The 8946-nt window shown below is 36.1% G+C and overlaps 1 pseudogene; it reads left to right on the top strand.

The window, feature by feature from the left end:
* Positions 1-1059: 1059 nt before the first annotated feature.
* LOC131417961 (ras-related protein Rab-9A-like) lies at positions 1060-8663 on the top strand (annotated as a pseudogene).
* The last annotated feature ends 283 nt before the right edge of the window (positions 8664-8946 follow it).

Raw genomic sequence — 8946 nt, 5'->3', positions numbered from 1 at the left:
GATTTATTCCTTCCCAGGCATTTGTGGTCTATACCACTTGATTAGCAAACAATAATTTCTCATCTGGTGATGCTGCAGTGTAAACTTTATATTTAATTCACAAATGCTATTTGTTAAGTTGTCCACCCAACCACTTTGTAATCACTTGTAATTAAGAATAATGTCTCAATTTTATCCTGTTATGTGCTTAGCAAAAATACACACAGGAAGGCAAAACTCATTTCATTCATTCATTCATTCATCCCACAAATACTTACTCAATGTCTACCACATACAAGCTATTCCTCTAGTTGCTAGGCATGTAGAGTCAAAAAAACAACCACCTTGATTTCATGAAGCATCACAGACTCTGAGTTGAAAATAAAAACCTTTTGGTTGGCCATGAATGAAAATATCTATCTACTTTTCTCTTTTGCATTGCTTTTTATTGTTTTCAATCCAGTTGTTCTGCCACTAATTTCCACGAGCAAGCCCTAGATTATTTTAAAAAGCTGCTTCACAATCAAAGAGAAGAGCTGAAAGGATTCAGGTTTAAGACTAAATAAGCTGACCCCATCTAGTTGTTTCTCATGGTTTGATTTGAGAAACAAATTATGTGAGTCTCACGAATTATGTGAGACTGTGTTAAGAGAGACTCCAGTGGTAGAAAAATAGCACAGTTTGGTAGCAAATTAGCACTGTTCTAGAAAAACTTCTTGGAAATGCAAAGAAAATCATGATTAAGCGTTTTGGATAGAATCAAGAATGTATAGGAATTTCGTTTATAATAAAGAAGATATTTAAATAAGTGAAGAAAGGATGGACTTAATAACTATTGATAAAGAAATTTCCTTTCTTTGATGAAAGAGAAAGCAGATTTCTCTAAAGTCACAAAACATACTTAAAAAATAATAATTTTTAGATAAAAGTGAACGATGTTGAAGGGAGAGCACACCACTCAACATTTGAAAGAAAGAAGCTAAATTTATTACTGACTTAAGTCAGGCAGAGCTGTGATTTTAGGCACAGATTTCCTGATTGTCAGGCAGGAAGTTTATTTTATAGAGGGATTTGGAAGAGATGGAGTTCGAGGACTGGCAGACTTTCGTACTCGGGAAAAGGTTGATGTCAGCTATGGAAGTATGAAAGTGTGCTTATCCAGGTGAGCTTATCATTGATCGACTGGCTTTCAGAAATGTGTTCATGTGTCCACAAGATTTGTACAGATATTTAACCAAAAAAGATATATGATGGGAAATAAGCATAGGAAAAAAGAAAGATGTTCAGTACCGTTAGTCATTAGAGAAGTGCAATCTAAAACCACAATGAAACAACATTACACGTGTACTAACAGGCTAAAATTAAATTATTGATCGCAGTAAGTGATGGAAAAGATGTAGAAAAACTGAGACCATCATATACTGCTGGTGGGAATGTAAAATGATAGGATGAGCTTGAAAAACAATTTGACAGATTATTAAAAATGTTAAAGCTCTGCCTACCATACGGTCTAGCCACTCCACACAGGCTCGTACACAAATGTTCATAGCATTTATTTGTAATAATCAAAAAGTGGAAACAACACAAAGGTACATCAACATAGGATGCATTAAACATTTGAGCTACATCCATATGATGGGATACTACTTACCAAGAAAAATGAGTGAGCCACATTCACGTCATGAAAGCAACAACATGGATGAATCTCAACAAGTTAGTTATGCTGAGTGAAAGACATAAAAAAGGGTACATACTCCATGCTTCTATTTATATAAATTCCTAGAAGTGCAAACTAATTTTTAGTGAAAGAAAGAGATGGATGTTTACCTGAGGATGAGTGGGGCTGGTGGTGGGAGAGATTACAAAGAGGTCTGTCTAGAGAGTGGGATTGATGGATAAGTCTATGATGGTGGTAGTGGGATGAAGTGGGATGATGGTAAGTCTATGTTTAACTTTATAATAAGCTGCTAAACCACTTTAAAAGTGCCTGTACTGGGGCGGGCCCGGTGGTGCAAGCGGTTGGGTGCGCGCGCTTTGCTGCTGCGGCCCGGGGTTCGCTGGTTCGGATCCCGGGCGCGCACCGACGCACTGCTTTGGCAGGCCATGCTGTGGCGGCCTCCCATATAAAGTGGAGGAGGATAGGCACGGATGTTAGCCCAGGGCCGTCTTCCTCGGCAAAAAAAGAGGAGGATTGGCGGATGTTAGCACAGGGCTGATCGCCTCACAAAAAAAAAAAAAAAAAAAGTGCATGCACCGTTTTGTATTTCCACTAGCAATGAATGAAAACATACTGTAAAACTTGCTGTAATATACCCTTGCCAGATTTTGTATTATCATTTTTCTTTTTTTTCAATTGTAGCCTTTCTAATAGTTGTAAAGTGATATCTCATTGTGGTTTTAATTTGCATTTCCTTAATGACTAATAATGTTGGGCATCTTTTCATATGGTTATTTGCCATCTGTATATTTCCGTTGCCGATGTATCTCTTTCACGCTTTTGCTCCCTCTTTTAATTTGATTGATTTTTTTCTTATGGCTATATTGTGAGAGATCTTCACCTATTTTGGTTGCAAATCTTTTGTCAGATATGTGATTGGCAAATATTTCTTCCCATTCTATGGCTTGTCTTTCCATTTCCTTAAGTTTCTTTCACAGAACAAACACTTTTAATTTTAGTGGAGTCTCATTTATTTATATGGATTGTTGTTTTTATTTTATATCTTAAGATCTCTTTGACTAACGCAATGCCACAAAAATTTTCTCCAATATTTTGTTATAAAAATTTATAATTTTATGTATTAGTTAGGTGCATGATCCATTTTGAATTAATTTTGTATAAGGTGTAAAATATACCTCTAATTATCTCTCTCTCTCTCTCTCTCTCTTATGGATGTCTAAACATTACCATTCGCTATTTCAGTATGTTGAATAGGATAGGTGCATGATCCATTTTGAATTAATTTTGTATAAGGTGTAAAATATACCTCTAATTATCTCTCTCTCTCTCTCTCTCTCTCTCTTATGGATGTCTAAACATTACCATTCACTATTTCAGTATGTTGAATAGGATTGGTGTTGGTGGACGTTGTTTTCACATTTGTAATCTCAGGGAGAAAACTTTTATCTTTCATCATTAAATCTGATGCTAGTTTTAGTTTTTCTGTTGTTGTTGTTGATTCCTTTTCATGTGCTAAGGGAACTTCTAGGGTGCTTGCAGTTTTTGATTGACAAATGTTGAATATTGAGTGCTTTTTGTGCATCTGTTGATGCTGTTACCTAGGTAACTTCGGTTGTCAGGTCTTCTATATTCTTGCAGATTTTCTGTCTAATTGTTTAATGGGAGAAGAATGTTAAAGTTCCAGCGATACTGGTAAGCTTGTCTGTTTTTCCTCTCAGTACTATCATTTTGCTTTGTATATTTTGGAACTCTTTTGTTAGGTAAACAAACATTTAGGATTCTTATATTTTCTTGGTGAATTGATCTTGTAATCATTATGTAATGTTTCTCCTTTTCCTCTATAATTTTCTTTTTTTCTGAATTCTATTTTGTTTTGTATTAATATAACCACTTCATCTCTATTTTGGTTAGCATTTGCATAGCATATCTTTTCCCATCTTTTTGCTTTTAATCTATCTATGTCATTATATTTCAAGTGTTTTTCCCAAGTAATTGGGAATAACTGTAATGTTTTTCGAGTACTTGGAAACAATCTAATAACTGGGTCTTGTTTTGTTATTGAGTCTGACAATTTCTGGCTTTGAGTTCTTGTCTTTAGGCCATTTGTATTTAATGTAATATTGATATGATTTCATTACGTCTTGCAATTAAAATAAGTTTCTGCTTATCTCTTTTTTCTGTTCATCTGTATACCCTTTTATTTTGGATTATTTAAATATTTTAGTATTCTATTTTAATTAATCTATTGGTTTTGGGCTCTTTCTATTTGTATTATTTTTGGGTGGGGAGGGAGGTAGCTCTAGGGGTTATAATACACACACCTAATTTTTCAACGTCTATTTACAGTTATTATTTTACCAAATCAATTAAAGTATAGAAATATTACAACCATGTAGGTCCTCTTACCCATACTCCTTTATGTTACATTTACATACATTGAACAATGTCGTAATTTTTGCTTTCAATATTCATACATACTTGAAAGAACACAAGAAGAGAGAACATAATGTTTTCGTTACTGAGATATTTTTCCTTTCTGGTGCCCTTCCTTTGTTCTTGAATTTCCAAGTTTCCCTCTGGTATAATTTCCTTTTTGACTAAAGAACTTCTGTTAGCATTTCTTTTGGAGCAACTAGTTCTAATTCCTACAACTGAGAATGTCTTTAATTCACCTTCATTCCTGAGGGATGTTTTCATTGGATATAGGATTCTGAGTTGACAGCTAGTTTCTTCCATTACATTGAAGATGTTTTCCACTGTCTTCTGAAATCCAAGTCTTCTGTTGAGTAATCTCTAGTCATTCAAATCATGATTCCCCTATATATAATATGTCATTTTTCCCTGGATGCTTTCATATTTTTTTAATCTTTGGTTTCACACAGTTTAATTACGATGTGACTAAGCATAGTTTTCTTTGACTTCTGATTTTATTTTTCTGTCATACAATATCAAGGTTTCTTTGTAGCAAATTCAAGTAACATGAAAATGGAAAAAAGCCAAGAAAGCAATGTACTCTTACCCATAATTTTCTTTCAATTTTTCCCTACCAACTGTAATCATTTCATCCCCTGTCACTCATTCCTTAACTAACTCCAATTCTGATTCTTTTCCACTCCATAAATAATACTTTTTGCCAATATCTCAAATAAAATCTATTTCAATAAATGTAATGGAAGCTTTTTGGTCCTTATATTCATGGACCTCTCTGAAACTTGCAATATAATTGACCACTCCCTACTTCCGGAGAATAATACTGGCTTATGTAACCTTATACAATTTGATTTTCTCTAATCTTCCAGTTCCTCCTCAGTCTTGTTTTTTTTTTTTTGGCCAGTTTCTCTTCATCTACTTGTCCCATAGATGCTGCTATACCTCATAGTTCTCTCTAGTTCCTTATTTTAATACCATCCCCAAGCAATCTAATCAATGCCATGTTTTCCTTTATCGTGTATATGTAACTCACAAATATTTATCTTCAGTCTGTACCTGTTTACTGAGCTATAAACCAGTATAACACAACCATCTGTTGGCCATCTCCACTTGGATAGCTCTCAAACATCTCAAAATCAGTATTGCCATATTTGAACTTGAATTTCCCTCAAACTCAGCTCCTCTGTCAGTATTTAAAGCATTTTCCAATAAATAATAATATAACATGCCCCATCAGAAACCAGAAATCTTAGCATAAACATTAAGTCTGCACTTTGTCTTACCATTCGCATCCATTAAGTAGCAAACCTTGCCAATTCTTCTAAATATCTCTTAAATGAATCAATGTCTCTCTTTTTTTCACAGCCATTATTTACTCTAGTCCGAATCACCATCATATATTACTGACAATTGCAATAGTCCTTCTCACAGGTCTCCCTGTGTCACTATTGCTCCCACTCATCAATTCTCAGTGAAGCCAGTTGGTGTGATTTTTGTACATGCAGACTGGACTATGTCACTTTCCTTTCTGAACTAGAAAATAGCTCCACCTTCACCATAAAGACTAAAATCTTTAACAGGGCTTGTAGGGCTTCCCTGATCTACCGACCGACAACACAACCAGTGTATTAATTTTCTGTTGCTGCCATAACAAGTGATCTCAAACCGAGTGACCTAAAATAGCAAAAATGTATCATCTTGGAGTGACCTAAAATAGCAAAAATGTATCATCTTGTAGTTCTTTAAGTCAGAAGTCCAACACAGGTCTCACTGTGCAAAAATCAAGGTGTTGATAGGGCTGCATTCCTTTCAGTAGGCTCTACAGGAAAACCCTCTTCCTTGCCTTTTCTAGCTTCTAGTTGCCCCCCACATTCCTTGGCTCATGACCTCCTTTATCCATCATCAAGACCAACAGTAATGGGACAATTTCCTGTCATTTGTTGAACTTCTTCCCCTTCTTCCATCTCATGTCTCTGCCTCACTTTTCTTCCTCCCGCTCCCACATCTGAAAGCTTACAAAATTACATTGGGATCTTTTCTCTATGTAAAGGTCAATGGATTAGCAATCTTAATTCCATCTGCAATCTTAATTATCTTTTATTGTATAAGTGTTCACAGGTTCCAGGACTAGGATGTGAGCACTTTGGAGAGTGGGCATTATTCTGCCTATCACATCTAGCCTCATTTCCCTTCCACATATTGCCCTTCATGGTCTACCCACCAGGAACTTCCTTCTGTTTCTTGGGGGAAAGGGTAGTGGTAGAAGCACCTGGTTCTGGCCTTCACGTTGTCCCCAATGCCTCGAAAGTTCTTTCGCCCAGCCATCCACTTTCCCCCTTTACCTGGTTAACGCTCATTCTTCCTTTCTTCTTTAAATTAAATTTCACTTCATCAAGGTGGTCTTTTCTGACTTTTCTAACCTTCAAAATCAGGGCAAATCTCTTTGTTTTAGCACAGTCTACTCCACCTTTTTTGCATTCATCTTATGTATCACTTCCCTCGTGAAATGCAATTTTCATATTGGCAGGGACAATGTCTACCTTGTCTCCTGTGGTATCCCAGCACTTAGCCGGATATTTGGCAAAGGAGTGGTGAATACCTTAGGAACCGATCTAAAATTTTTGCTCCTTATCTCTACCCCTGATATTCCCTCTGCCTTGATTCCACTTCTTCCACTAGCCTACTTCCTCCAGTTTTACTCTGCTTGGCTAATTTCTAGCTTTATTAATTTCGATTAATTTAGATTAATTTCTATTTTTTAAGATTCACTTCAGTGTTTTCTCTTTTTCTAAGTCTCCTCCGAGGGCACCACTCTGAACCGGGTGCTCACCTGGGAATTTCTGTAACATTCCTTTGTCATGACCCTTACATTGTAATAGTATTCACCCTTAGTTAGATCTTGAGCTATCTGAGGACAGACACATATTCTTGTTAAACCACATATCTCCAAAGTCTAAAACAGTGCCTGATAGATAGAAAGCAGTCAATAAATGGTGTTGAAAGAATCAATTAATGGGTTTCTTCTTAAGAAAAAAAATTGCATCAGTTTATTTCCAAAAAGAATAAAAACATCAAAGTTGCTGAATAATATGTACATTGATAAAAACTCCTCTGCCTTATTTATTTATTTGTTTGTTTATTTATTTATTTGGGGGGGAAAGTGCCATGGAGCCAGGGCCTTAGAATAAAACTCTACATTTGACAAATTAACATGGCTGTCAAATTCCATGCTACCACAAGATGGCAGGGTCGTATTGTGCTTGCCTCCTATATAAATGTGATATATATGTATAAAATATGTATATATGTATAAAATATTCTGTGTTCTTTCTGAACAATTAATACTTATTATTGTAGAATAAATCACTAATAAATGGACCCTGTTCAAAATAAATTATACCGAGGAAAATTCTGGCTAAATTTATTCCTATTCCTGAGTCAGCTAAAATCCAACCCTAAATTTTTTTTTCCATCCTAGCACTTCAGTAGCTATAATTTGATGCATGGCTGCTATGAGAAAGGGGTCACTCTTATCGATGGATAACATCTCTATTTTTCTAAGGAGAAACCGTAGCAAGGAAATGTTAACCATCGCATCTAAAAATGTCTGGTCAAATCCTGAGCTGAAATGTACTCAGGTCTTTAAATTTTTTAAATTCAAAATTACCAATTTTTTTACTAGGCTATTCTGCCCCCATAGCTCTGTGTGTATGTGTGTGTGTGTGTGTTTTCCTATGTGGTCCTATCTTCCTGATATTGTATGTTTCTGAAGGATAAAATTGTGACCTAACCAATAGATTTTTCTCTGATCAAAGCCTTCATTTGGACTTCTCTCCGTGCCATTCCTGACTCTTGTGCATTCCCCAGATTCACCAGGATGCGCCAAGCCAGGGGCTTCCCCGTGGCTTCCTCTGAGATGCAGGTGGTTAGGAGGTGATGATGGCGCTTAAACTGAACAGTTAAGGGCTCTGAAGTCAAAGAGCTTATGATTAGCAAAGGCAGGAAAATTATCGTTTTTTAAAGCAATTTTACTTGGACATGTGAAGTTGGGAAGAGGTCTCTTACAAATATATACATGACTAATAAACTTGATACCCAGGCATTCCATACAATAGGTGTAGGATTTTTAAATAAAGATTTGGAGGTGAATGGCTCATTTTAACTTTGCAAGTTTGGAACACAGTCAGTCAAAAGTGGTTTAGAGACCCGAGGGCACCATTTGACACCGATGCTGAATGTGGTGTTCTTACTTTTAGCGTAGCTGACTCTCAAAGTCTCCAGGACTTGATCACTGGAAGAAAGAATTCATATATTCAGCAAACGTGAATCAACCTGAGAGCTTTACTCTTGTGATTCTGGGTAATAAGATTAGCAAATGTGAATAGCAAGAGTCTGCAGAAGAAGCCTAAGCCTGGTGCACGGCCGTCAACTATCCTTACTTGAAACAAGTGCAAAAGATGCCGCTAAGGCTGCACCAGCCTTGCAGGAAGCAGTCGGGGGAGTTCTTGTTATTAAGGATAAGTCAGACATCTTAATACAGACAGATGAAGTCTGTTCATTGAAAGCCCAGGGTTAGCTCATATTACTGTTGATGGTTAAAGCAATTGTCAATACATTCTAACCAACTCAGACATACACACAAAGTAAATATAGGGTGGATTAGAGAATCAGTATTTGCAGCAGTGTGTTATTGACTAACAACCAACACCATTAAACTAACGTATACTGTTGCTTCATCAGTAGGAGGGAGAAGAGAAACATCTACCCACTGAGAAATTTATTTACTGAATAATGGAAACTTGCATTTTTAAATTTTGCTGGGTGTCAAATAACATTAATTTAAATATGTAGGCTGTAGA

Source organism: Diceros bicornis, chromosome 18, assembly GCF_020826845.1.
Source record: "Diceros bicornis minor isolate mBicDic1 chromosome 18, mDicBic1.mat.cur, whole genome shotgun sequence".
Classification (NCBI taxonomy): domain Eukaryota; kingdom Metazoa; phylum Chordata; class Mammalia; order Perissodactyla; family Rhinocerotidae; genus Diceros; species Diceros bicornis.
The sequence above is the reverse complement of the archived record's forward strand: the minus strand, read 5'-3'. Positions and strand labels throughout refer to the sequence as shown.